Genomic DNA, 14,006 nt, shown 5'->3' with positions numbered 1-14,006 from the left:
GTTCGCTGTATATTTCAAAGAAACAGGCTAAGTGATCCTTTTATTTTAAAACATTCTTGCTTTATGTTTACATCCTCTCAAATTTTTATTTATTTATATTTATTTATTTATTTATTTAGAGAGAAAAGCGTTTTTCTCCTAAGTATTTTCTGGTTGATTGCTATTTATTTTCTCTGCCCATGTCATAAGGAAGATATTTATGTACTATACTGTTACTCTACCCACCACCCTTTTGTCTGATGAAGTTTGGAAAAACATTGGAAACTCAGGAAAATTTTGTGCCATAAAGTAAAAAGAGAAGAAAAATTGAAAAAATTAAAAGTGACATAAAAAAATCATTCTTATACTTTTTGAGTTTGTTTATTATTGTGTTTCATTATGGAAAATTTCAAGCATATATGGGTAGACAGACTACTATAATAAATTGCCAGGTACCCACCACTGAGCTCCGAAGAATTTTCAACTCATGGCCAATCTTGCACTATTTATTACCCTCCCTTTCACCCACATATTACTTTGAAGGAAATCTTAGACATCATTATTACCCACATATTACTTTGAAGCAAATCTTAGACATTATCATATTTCATTTGTCAATGTTTTACCAATTATTCTTAAAAGATAAATATTTTTAAAAACATAACCTCAATATTATGACCATATGCATTCTTTAATTGCATATTAAGGAATTAGCAATAATTCCTTAATATGATTACTTAGGCATTGTTCAAATTTCCAATCGTTTCATTAAAAACATCATACTTTTTTTAGTTTGTTTTCTGAATTGAGATAAAAAGCTGTCCACACATCTATATTTTCTTTAAGACTAAAAGAAAAGGCTTTTTCTTCCATCTTGTTCTCTTTTTTCTTTTTGTAGTCCTTTGTTTTCACTCTGCTGATTACATCCCTGTAGTGTCTTTGGAACATGTTCTGCTCTCCTATGTACTTTGAGATTTTATGTTTAAATTATTTTACTCTTTGTATTATAGTCTTATGTATAAACATGGTGCATCAGTGCAGTTTTTTTTAAGTGAATAATTTAAGATGTTTTAAAATGCTTACCCTCCTTGTTATACTACTAGTGGTTTTCTTTTAAATTTTTTTTTCCTTTATTGATTAAGTATTACATATGTGTCCTTATTCCCCCATTGTACCCCCCATCCCCCACTCATGCTCTCACCCCCCTGGTGTCTGTGTCTATTGGTTATGCTTGTATGCATGAATACAAGTCCTTTAGTTGATATCTCCCCTTTACCCCCACCCTCCCCTCCCTTCCCTTTGAGGTTTGATCAATGCTTCTCTGTCTCTGGATTTGTTTTTGTTCATCAGTTTATGTTGTTCATTATTTCCCATAGATGCATAATGGTCTCCAGTTCCACCCATCTGTTGCAAATGGTAAGAATTCCTTCTTTTTTACTGCAGTGTAGTATTCCATTGTGTAGATGTACCACAATTTTATAACCCACTCATTTGCTGATGGGCACTTAGGCTGTTTCCAAATTTTAGCTATGGTAAATTATGCTGCAATGAACATAGGGTTACATACATCCTTTCTGATTCTACCAGTGGTTTTCAAAGTGTTGTCTTGGGACTTGAATCAGCAGGAGCACCTGGGAACATGTTGGGTATACAGATTCTCAGGCCCCAACTCAGACACTTCTGGGGTGGGGCCTAGCAGTCTGTGTGTTAACAAGCCACTTAGTTGATTCTGATGCAAGTTATGGATCATCAGTACTCATTCGTTGGCTAGTTGTATTTTTCAAAATTCAAAACGTTTTGGCACTTATAAAGAAACAATTATGTAAGTAATTCCTGTAATAGATTGCTAAATAAGTTATTATTTTAAGACTAATACCATTGTTTTGCTAAACAAAGTGTGTCCCTTCTAATTGTTTCTTCTTCAACCCAATGCATGGCCCTATTTCTTCCATTTTCCCAGGGAAAAGAAGATAAGGAATCCAGTAGGGATCCAGTGCACAGAATAATGAATATAGACAATAATATTGTATTATAATTATGCAGTGTGATGTGTCACTACAATGGCAATCATATTAGAATATATCAAATATACCTAAGTAATGCGCTCTATGCCTTAAATTTATATGTTACATGTCAAATTTATTCAATTAAAGGTAAAAAGAAAACCAGTAAATATTGGTATTATTAATTTCCCAGTATTCTGTTAAATTTGCCAGGTTAAAATTAATCTGACACTGCTATTAACTCTCACTGCTGTACCTTTTCACTATCATGACCCGATTTAATCATAATTTTCCATTATTCCTGGAGCAAATCCAAAGTTCTTACTCTGTACTTGAAAGACCTACTCCCTTGTGCCTTAGGGAGTTCCATCTATGCTTACAAGTAACCCTTTTCCCTTTCTGTTCCACTTAACATCTAGTGGCTCTCTTTTAGAAAAGCTCCCTATTCTTAAAAAGTATCTGCTACCCAAGTCCCCAAGAACTTATGTCACCCATTATATTCTACCTCTGGCCTTTTGGTTGTTTGTTGGTTGATTGGTTTGTTAATCCTCGCTCAAGGACATACTTAAAGAGAGGAAGGAGGAGAAAAAAAGAGAGAGAGCAACATCAATATGGAACTGAATCTGCAACCTAGGTATGTGCCTTGACCAGGAATCGAACTGGCAATGTTTCGGTGCACAGGGTGCTTAGCCAACTGAGCCACTTGGCCAGGCTCCAAATCTGATCTTTTACAAAGTCTTCCTTGATTAACCATTTAATCTGAAATTGGAACTCATTCTTGGCCAGTCTAGTATTTTCCAGAAGCTCCATACTCCTAGACACACACTAGTGTCCCTGCATAGATTCATGGACGAGGAACAGTAGAATAAAGATTAGAAGTATGGCCCCATGGATTTGAATCATTTCCTGCCTACTTACTATATGTTAGTCTTAATTTCTTCATCTCTAACCCAGCACTAATAATAGTACCGATCTCATTGTGTTGTGAGGATTAAATAATTAACAGTATGTAATATGCTGTGAAGGGAGACTAGAACATAGTTATCCTTAATTCTCTTATCATTATATTTGGTTACCTTTACATAATTCCTAGGTAATTCAGGTTTTAAATTCTACCAATGGATTTCTGTTAATATAACATTTATGTTTTAAATTCACTGTCACCCGCAACCAGGCGCTTCTTGAATTTAGTGATATACAAAATACAAGCCCTTGAAATACAATGGCAGAAAAATATAATTCAGAGTAATCTGAGGAATCTAAATAAAAACTTTGTAATCAGGTGTCAAAGGAAAAAAAAAAACCATGTAGCTAGAATATATGATATAATGTAATCTACACTAATAAAAGAGAAACATGCCAAAATTGGTTTGGCTCAGTGGATAGAGCATCGGTCTTCGGACTCAAGGGTTCCCGGTTTGATTCCTGTCAAGGGCATGTACCTTGGTTGCGGGCACATCTCCAGTAGGGGGCGTGCAGAAGGTAGCTGATCAATGATTCTCTCTCATTGATGTTTCTAACTCTCTGTCCTCTCTTCTTCTCTATAAAAAAATCAATAAAATATATTTAAAAAGTGAGAAACATGCAAATTGACTGTACCCCTGGTACACCCACAAGCCAAGTCCACCAGCCTATCAGGAGCAAGTATGCAAATTAACCGAACCAAGATGGCTGCAGCTAGAGTGAGCAGGAGGCTTGGGTGTCCCCAGCAATGAAGGAAGCCATGCTTCCTGCCCACTCTGGCAGGCCCTGGCCTCCACTCAAGGCTACAATGTTTCAATTATAGAAGATAAATAAATTTCAGATATCAGGGCTTCTGCTTGGATCACCAGGGAGCTTGGCCTGTCTGCAAATCACCACAGGCCCCTGGCCAAGGCCGTCCCATGCCCCAAGGAAACCCCCACTCTGATCCAGGACACCCTTCTGGGCAAACCAGCCAGCCCCCACCCATGCACCAGGCCTCTATCCTATCTAATAAAAGAGTAATATGCAAATTGACTGTCAATCCAACACACAAGATGGCTGCCCCTATGTGGTCAAAGATGGCTGCCCCCATGTGAACAAAGATGGCTGCCACAAGATAGCCAGCAGGGGAGGGCAGTTGGCAGGGACCAGGTGTGCAAGGAAGGGCAGTTGGAGGAGATCAAGCCTGCAGGGGAGAGCAGTTGGGGGGGACCCAGGCCTGCAGGGGAGGGCAGTTAGGGGCAAACAGGCTGGCAGGGGAGTGGTTAGGGGGTGATCAGGCTGGTAGGCAGAAGCAGTTAGGGGCAATCAGGAAGGCAGGCAGGCAAGCAGTTGGGAGCCAGCAGTCCTACCAGGATCGGCCTAAACAGGCAGTTGCACATCCCTCAAGGGGTCTCAGATTGGAGAGGGTGCAGGCTGGGCTGAGGAACATCCCTCTCTGCACAAATTTCATGCACTGGGCCTCTAGTATAATATAATATAATATAATATAATATAATATAATATAATATAATATAGACTTTTATCAGCCTCTTATGTACACAAGTACTTAAGAATTTATTTAACATATTATATTCCACACCTGGTCTTTTTGTTTGTTAATCTTTACCCAATGACATGCTTAGAGAGAGGAAAAGAGAGAGAGAGAGAGAGGGAGAGCGAGAGAGAGAGAGCGAGAGAGAGAGAGCTTATGTACTATGAAAACAAGTAGTTTGCAAAAATATGCCTTCATTCCCTAGTTAGGCTGCTTTCGGTAACAAAGGAAATCAGTGACCTATTCTGTCATCACTTAAAAATCATAACAATTACTTGTGTTGAAAGTTCTCAGTCTAACTAGTAGTTAACAAAGAAAGCTTGAAAACTGAGACAAAGTGTTAATGGTCACAGAAAGGTAAATCTAAAAGGTGCACTGACAGTTACAATGATTACTTCTGGCAATATGGTTCTAGCAGGTAAAATATTGCCATTGGTTTCTGTTCGTGGTGTTTACTGCACCACTATGATACAAATCAAACTAATTTATAATATATAATTTATTTCCCATATGATTTATATTGGTTAATACTAAATCACATTATCAAGCATGCCAACAGACTAGTCCTCACATCGGCACTTTTGTAATTTACAAAGAATATTTAAATCCTTTATGGTTTTCATATCAAATATTTCCTTTTTGTCAGGATTTTGTTGATTCACGTCGTGAGTGCTGGCCACTCCTGACTTCTTATAATGCCGCTGTGTGCGTACAGGTGGGTTATTTGCACTGCTTCTGTGGAGATCCCCTGGTTATCTCCTGACCCGGAGTAGGACCTGACTTCCTATTTGGGAGGTGAGATTGGCACCCAGGACCACAATCCATAGCCCATAGGCATTTTCTGTGAGTTTAGTAGCCTCCTAAAGACCATTTTGACAAAAGGACTTAAAGGGGCACAGGCTAACTTTCTTCTTAGTGGCCACAAAGGTATGGAAAGGAAAGGGATATTTCTGAAATACTTGCTTTGGAAATAATTAAAAGAAAATGAGAAAGGAGGTTTCTTTTTTTAGACAGAATATTTCTTGGAAAGAAAGATTCAGGCAGATAATTTGTCCTGAGGTTGTTAACGAGGATGAAACATGCCAGCATTTGTAAGGGTACAGCATAGTGCCTGGAAGACAGTAAGTGCAATCTAAGAGTTAGCTACATAGTTACCATAATCTTTTGGCGACTTTATTGTCAGTTGGTTATGAGGTTGCTTAGCAAAGGTATTTGGAGGTAGAGTGGGCTGGTGAGTATACTCCTTCTCTCCTTTTAGACTCTCATTTCTCTTTGCCCTGCTTTTTATCTGGATGGCTCTCAGATCGTGATTTTTTGCCCAAAGAATCTAGGTGTGGGTTCTGTGCGCATTTGAGAGCTATTATACAGTAGTCTGTGCATTTTTCTAAGTTTCAGGGACTCAGATGATAAGATTTTATAAAAATCTTATAATTTTGAACATATATATATATATATATATATATATATATATATATATATATAATATGGAAATTATAGCATAGACTAAAAATGGAAATTAAATCACTTTCATATATGTGCATATATAGAAACAAGTGTATACAAGCACACATGTATACATACATACATACAATGTGTGAAAGAAATGTTGAGCTGAAAACAAACCAGGTCCAAATAGGTGATCATGGAACACAACAATGAATTTATAAGATGGGAGAAAGGATATAGCATTATGCTGTTACTATTGCATTTAGTGATAACTGTTGTAGGAATATAAGCCTTATAGCATCGAGAAGAGGTTGATATATATTTTAAAATTTGATGCCAATAATAAAATTCTCATAAATAAAAATCAGAATCTGTAAAGTGTATTGTATTTGCAGGAGCGGGTCACAATCGAAGGGGAAATTCTGTTTCCTGCAGTTGTATTTTTATATCACCCAAAATACTGTGAGAACCAATTAGTGTCCACAGCCTGCCATGTTCCTGTTAAGTGAACCTGGCACAGGAACCTGCAGCTAATCCTCTGGCAGCCTTGTGTAAAGTACTTCGGAAGCCTGGTATGCCCTTGCTCCAAACTTTTGGCATTCGAGCCAACTCTGGTCACTGAATATTGACCTTTTATTATGCACTGGTGAATTTCTGGCACAAAATGAGCTGTGGATATTATTGAGCAAGGGACACAAAGTGACTTTTGAGCTCTCCTCAAGGTCTGACCTTTATAAACTTCAAAAAATGTGCTCAACTTCATGCCCTCAACATGAAGGATTCAATTGTAATCAAGTGCAAAAATTAGTCAATACTATCATTAGAAATAAAATAGTCCCAAAAAAGGAAGAAGAAAAAACCTGAATAGGCCAGTAACTACTGATGAAATTGAAGCTGTAATAAAAAAGCTTCCAGCAAACAAAAGCCCTGGACCAGATGGTTTCACAGAGGAGTTTTATCAAACATTCAAAGAAGAACTGAAACCAATCCATCTCAGACTATTCCAAAAAAAATTCAAGAGGAAGGAATACTTCCAAGCTCTTTCTATGAGTCAGCATTACTCTAATTCCAAAACCAGATAAAGACACTACAAAGAAAAAGAAGTACAGGCCAATATCCCTGATGAACATAGATGCTAAAATTCTCAACAAAATTCTAGCAAACTGGATCTAGCATTACATTAGAAAGATCATACACCATGACCAAATGGGATTTATTCCAGGAATGTAAGGCTGGTATAATATCCACAAATCAATAAACATAATATATCTCTCAAACAAATTGAGAGACAAAAAACACATAATCATATCAATTGATGCAGAAAAGGCATTTGTCAAAGTCCAACATCCCTTTCTGATAACAATCAGCAAAATGGGAATAGAGGGATCAACATAATAAAAACTTATATAACAAATCTACAGCCAACATCATACTCAATGGGCAAAAACTAAAATAATTTCTTCTAAAAACAGGAACAAGACAGGGATGCCCACTTTCACCACTCCTCTTCAACATAGTACTGAAAGTGTTAGCCACAAAGATCAGACAAGAAGAAGAAATAAATGGCATAAAAATTGAAGAAATAATATTATCATTATTCTCAGATGACATGATACTGTTCATACAAAACCCTAAGGACTCCATAAAAAATTATTAGACCTAATAAATGAATTTGGCAATGTAGCAGGATACAAAATTAATGCCAAGAAATCAATGGCATTTTTATACACCAATAACAAATTTATAGAAAGAGATTTTTTTAAAAAATTCCATTTACCATTGCACCAAAAATATTAACCTGTTAAGTGAGCGGGACGTATAAATACATCAAATGTAAACTATAGGAAATAGGTAGGACGTATGAATACGTCCTGGAAATATATATTGCGCCCTGAGAGGGATGGTATATATTTTTTGTAATCTTTATAGTTGTTTGTAAAATTTATAATTTTTTAATTCGATATTTCCATTTTTTTGTTGGTATTCTTTTCTATTTTTTTGTAATTTTGTATTTTCCTTTGTGCTTTAATATATAAATAAATAAATATCTATATAATTTATTTTAATTAAGTATAAATAAAAAAATAATAATCATATGAAATTACGTCCTCCGAGCGTGACGTACTGACACGTAAGTGAAAGAGTATGCGCCTATTACAGGTTGCGTAATCAAAAAGGGAACTCCCCGGTTAGCAGGTTAAGATACATAGGAATAAACTTAACTAAGTAGGTAAAAGACCTGTACTCATAAAACTATAGGACACTGAAAAAAGAGATAGAGGAAGATGTAAACAGATGGAAGAATATACCATGTTCATGGATTGATAGGATCAACATCATTAAAATGTCCATATGACCCAAAGCAATCTACCAATTCAATGCACTCCCCATTAAAATACCTGTGGCATATTTCATAGACCTAGAATGAACCCTCCAAAATTTATCTGGAATAAAAAAAGACTTTGAATAGTTGCAGCAATCCTGAGAAAGAAGAATAAAGTAGGATAATCTCAGTTCCAGATATCAAGATCTATTACAAAGCCACTGTTCTTAAAACTGCCTGGTACTGACACAAGAACAGACATATAGACCAATGGAATAAAGTAGAGAACCCAGAAATCAACTCAAACCACTATGCTCAATTAATATTTGACAAAGGAGGCAAGAGCATACAATGAAGTCAAGACAATCCACTGAATGATATAGGAAAAATTGGATGAATACATGGAAAAAAAAATGAAACTAGACCATCAACTTACACTGTAGACAAAAATAAACTCAAAATGGATAAAGGACTTAAATGTAAGATCAGAAACCATAAAAATCTTAGAGGAATCCATGGTCAGCAAAATCTCAGACATTGCCGAAACAATATATTTACTGATACAGCTCCTAGGGCAATGGAAACTAAAGAGAAAACAAACAAATGGGACTACATCAAAATAAAAAGCTTCTGCACAGCAAAAGAAACAGTTAAAACAACAAAAAGAACAAATTTGCCAATATTATCCCTGATAAGGGTTTAATCTCCAACATTTACTAGTACAGGGAATTCATACAACTTAACAAAAGGAAGGTAAACAACCCAATCAAAAAATGGTCAATGGACTTAAATAGATACTGTTTGAAAGAGGACATAAGGAAGGCCAAAACATATGAAAACATGCTCAGAGTCGATAATTATCTGAGAGATGCAAATCAAAACAAAATCTCACACCTGTCAGAATGTCTATCATCAACAAATCAACAAATGACAAGTATTGGCCAGGATTCGGAGAAAAAGGAACCCTCTTGCACTGCTGGTGGGAACACAGACTGGTGTAGCCACTGTGGAGAGTTTCCTCAAAAAACTAAAAATGGAACTCCCATTTGACCCAGTGGTCCCACTTCTAGGAATATATCCCAAGAAACTAGAAACATGACTTAGGAAGGATATATGCACTCCTATGTTCATAGCAGCACAATTTACCATAGCTAAGATTTGGAAACAGCCTAAGTGACCATCAGCAGAGGGGTGGATTAGAAAATTGTGGTATAGCTACACAATGGAATACTATGCTGCTGTAAAAAAGGAAGGATCTCCTACCATTTGCAACATCATGGATAGAACTGGAGAGCATTATGCTAAGCGAAATAATCCAGTCAGAGAAAGATAAATATCACATGATCTCACTCATTTGTGGATTATAACGAACAACATAAACTGATGAACAAAACCAGATCCAGAGACAGAGAATCAAATCTCAGCGGGAAGGTAGGGAAGGGTAGGGGAAGGGGGATAGATCAACCAAAGGACTTGTATGCATGCATACAAGTATAACCAATGAACACAGACACCAGGTGGTGAGGGCATAAGCAGGGGGTGGGGTGGGTAATGGGGGGATATGGACATATGTGCAATACTTTAATCAATTAAAAAAAAAAAGCCCCAAACAAGAGCCTACTAGTTAAGAACAAAATGCTGGAAGCAAACTGCCTGATTTGGAACCAAATCAGAAATCCTTTGGCCCACTTCTCTTTGTACCCACACATCATGCTCACTATCAGGGGTACTCAGGAATCCTAGGATGCCTTCTTATGGCCTTTGGTGGTAGGGTTATGGGGCACCCAAATGGTATCACACAGGATCTGGCCATCCTTAAATATCACAACATTAAGGGAGTGGGCTGTGGTATGTGTGGTAGAAGGGGTACTTCCTGAAGGACAGGAAGAAAGAGCCGCAACCTTGGCCAATGTGGCTCAGTTGTTTGGAGTATCTTCCTATACAGGTCACATAACTAGGTTGCAGGTTTGATCCCTGGTTGGGTCATATGCAGGAAGCAACTGATTGATGTTTCTCTCTGGTGAAAATTTAAAAAGAAAATTTTCTTTATTGATTAAAGTATTATATATGTGTCCTTATCTCCCCAGTATCATTTTATTATGATCATCCCTCTATTACCATTTTGCTGAGGGTTTTTATCAAGAAAGGGTGTTGGATTTTGTCAAATGCTTTTTCTGCATCAATTGATATGACTATGTGATTTTTTTAAATCTCTCAATTTGTTTATGTGATGTATTACATTTATTGATTTGCTGATATGGCACCATCTTTGCATCTCTGGGATAAATCATACTTGGTCATGGTGTATAAGGATTTATTTTTTATTTTTTATTTTTTAAGAAAGGGCAGCTTAGCACTGTGGAGACTGACATGGTTGGGTAGGTCTGAATTCTGGTCTAATTTCCCCACTGAGTCTCTGCAACCTTAGTCAAGCTACTTGTCCTTTCCTATCTCAGTTTTCTCATCTGTGAAATGGCTACAACAGCACTCACTCAGAGGTTCATTATGAGGATTAATAAGATAATGAGTGTACAAGATTTAGCACACCACCTGGCTCATGCATGTTAAATCCTTAATAGCTAATAAATATTTCCTTGCTTGTTGCTGCTATCCTAGAAGTATAAATGCTCCCAACTGTCTTTTCTAAAAAGTTTGTCCCTAAATAAAGGTAAAACCCCTATTGAATAAATTTGGAAGAAGCAATATTCTCTGAGTCTAGCAGAAAGTCATAGCTTTTGAGTGCGTGAAATTTGACTTGGTTACATAAAATATTTTGATGAATAACAGATGAAATTATAATAGATGATACATTAATACTTATAAATTCACCTTTATTTTTATTTTTAAATATATTTTTATTATTGACTTCATGAAAGTAAGGGAGAGGGAGAGAGAGATAGAAACATCAATGATGAGAAAGAATCATTGATTGTCTGCCTCGTGCACAACCAACCCATACTGGGGATTGAGTCTGCAACACAGGCATGTGCCCTGACCAGGAATCGAACTGTGACTTCCTGGCTCATAAGTCAATGCTCAACCCTGAGCCACACCAGCCAGGCTATAAATTCACCTTCGTTGGGCTTGCCAGGTAAAATACAAGGCACACAGTTAAATTCAAATTTTAGATAAGCAATGAATATTCTTTTAACACAAGAATGTCCCAAATATTACATAGGACAAACCTATGCTACAAAGGATGGCTTTTTACAATATTTGTAATTTAAATGTAACTGGGTAGTTCCTTCTTTGGTTCCCTGTGGCTGTGCTTCTAATTTAGAAAGGCTCTCACAGCCTGTCCCTCACCCTGCTTCGCTTCTAAACTTCTGAGATGTCCGAGATTCCTGTGGAGAATGATCAGCTGCTGATCTGACCCCTTGGGGCTGGACAAAAAAAGTAGGAAGATCATTTATTATTCTGGAGCTCAAAGGAAGAAAAATAATGTTGAACTGTGGGATCCACCCTGGCACCCTGTGGATGCTCTCCCTTTTATGGATTTAATTGACCCAGCTGAGATTAATCTCCTACTAATCAGTCATCCATTTGCATCTCTGTGGAATTTTACCCTGATTTTTACAGAAGACAAGTTTCAAAGGAAGAACACGTATGACTCATGCTACAAAAGCTATTTATAAATGGATTCGCTCAGTCAGTAATGTATCAGTGGACCACATGCAGTATACTGAGACAGATGTGAAAGAGAGGATGGACAAAACTGAAACCATCGATTTTCCTGAAGTTAAGGAAGTTGCAAAAATCAAGTTTTGATATTGCCACATGGGCCATGTTTTAGGAGCTGCCATGTTCACGATTGAAATCATAGGAGTGAAGCTTTTATATACAGGTGGTTTCTCAAGACAAGGATATGGACACTGAGTGGCAGCTGACATTCCTAACATTAGACCTGATATTCTTATCATTGAATCTACTTATGCGAAGCATGAAGAGCAAGAAGCAAGATTCTGTAACACGGTTCACAATATTGCAAAGCAAAGAGGACGAAGTCTCATTCCTGTCTTTGCTTTTGGAAGGGCTCTTGATTTTAGATGAATCCTGACAGAATGACCAGATCTCCATGACATTACAATACTAGTAGACTATGCATTGTTTTTGGTCAAGAAGTGTTTGGCCATGTACCAGATATGCATCAATACCAGGAGTAACAAAATCAGCAAACAGATCAACATCAATAATTTCTTTGTGTTCAAACACATTAGTAATCTTAAGAGCATGGATCGTTTTGATGACATTGGATTCAGCATTAGAATGGTGTCTCCAGACATGGTGCAAAGTGGCGTACCCAGGAGCTCTTGAAAAGTTGGTTCACTGGTAAGAGGAATGGGGTCATGATAGCAAGGTACTGGGTAGAAGGGATGCTTGCCAGCATATCATGTCTGAACCCAAATATATCACTACCAGGTCTGGACAGAAACTACCATTGAAGATATCTGTTGATTACTTCAATAACACAGATTAAGGGCAAACCAGTGAATTTATTCATCCTTTGAAACCACCTCATGTGATATTAATCTAGGGAGAACAGAAATAAATGGCCAGATTGAAAGCAGCCCTGATTTGAGAATATGAAGATAATGAAGTTCACATAGAGGTTCATAATCCTTGGAATACAGAAGCAACATGACCTTGAACTTCAGAGGTGAAAAATTAGTTAAGGTCATGGGCTATTTATCAGGCAAAAAACAAACAAACCAACAAACAAACAACCAGAACAAGGCCAGAAATACTTGTCAAAAGAAATTTTGTTAAAAGATTTACTTGTTAAAACAAATACTTTTTAAAAGAAATTTTGATTTTCACCTAGTATGTTCTCCTTGTGATCTCTCCAATGATACTCACACGGTCATCAGCACTGAGAAGCAGACCCATGCCATTTCATGTAGTGGTCCTTTTAATTTGCTCTATTGCCAGACACAGGAGTTGACAAATGATATAGAAGAGTTAGAAATTCAAGAAAAAACGTGTTTTAAAAGTGAAAAAAAATATTACTGCATCACAGGAACCAGGAAAGGTGGTATTAGAATGGTTAGTGAACCCTTCCCATGATATGTATGCAGATACAGCGACAACCATGACATTAAAAGTTTGTTCAAACCTGAAAATAAGGAAAGGTGCATTAGAAAATATCTCTATGAAATTAGTCATGCACGTTTATGGCACGAGGTTGGAGATCATCCTTCAAGACATATGTGGAAAACACTGCTTAAGTGAAACGGTGGATGGAAAACAGCGAGTGTGGAGACACAGACTGTAGAATGTGAGGAAGGGGAATGAAGATGACAAATATCTCTCTGAGAAACAGTGGAACTGGTTGCAGAGACTGCACAAGGCCCTTGCATCTATGAACATGCTGGCACTTTTTTTTTTAATGCTTGAATTGACTTCTGTCACTTATGAAAGACATAGTTCCTCTGGGAGAGCCTATTTACTTTTGATGTCAGTGGTTTTTATGCCAATAGCTTGAATACTGCTAAATCACCAACTACTTTGTCCATTACTTTAGAACTGCTGAATAAACTGTTACTTTAGAATTTACTGATTCCACCTCAAGGCATGTATGCAGCTCCAAATAAAACCTTAAAAATCTGCTCAGAGAAACTGAAAAACAAAACAAAACTGGTGTCTTGTATTTTTATTTGCTAAATCTGGAAATTCCAACCTTTGTATTTACATTTTTTTTTCTGATATGATGTTTAGTTTTGTATTTTTCTGATAGTTGTTTTTCTCATAAATGCTAATT

At 36.9% G+C, this 14,006-nt stretch overlaps 1 pseudogene; it reads left to right on the top strand.

Annotated features, from left to right (window-relative positions):
• Positions 1 to 11,576: 11,576 nt before the first annotated feature.
• Positions 11,577 to 13,730, top strand: LOC118720534 (annotated as a pseudogene).
• Positions 13,731 to 14,006: the final 276 nt, after the last annotated feature.

Source organism: Pipistrellus kuhlii, unplaced genomic scaffold, assembly GCF_014108245.1.
Source record: "Pipistrellus kuhlii isolate mPipKuh1 unplaced genomic scaffold, mPipKuh1.p scaffold_m20_p_1, whole genome shotgun sequence".
In the NCBI taxonomy this organism is placed as follows: Eukaryota; Metazoa; Chordata; class Mammalia; order Chiroptera; family Vespertilionidae; genus Pipistrellus; species Pipistrellus kuhlii.
The sequence above is the reverse complement of the archived record's forward strand: the minus strand, read 5'-3'. Positions and strand labels throughout refer to the sequence as shown.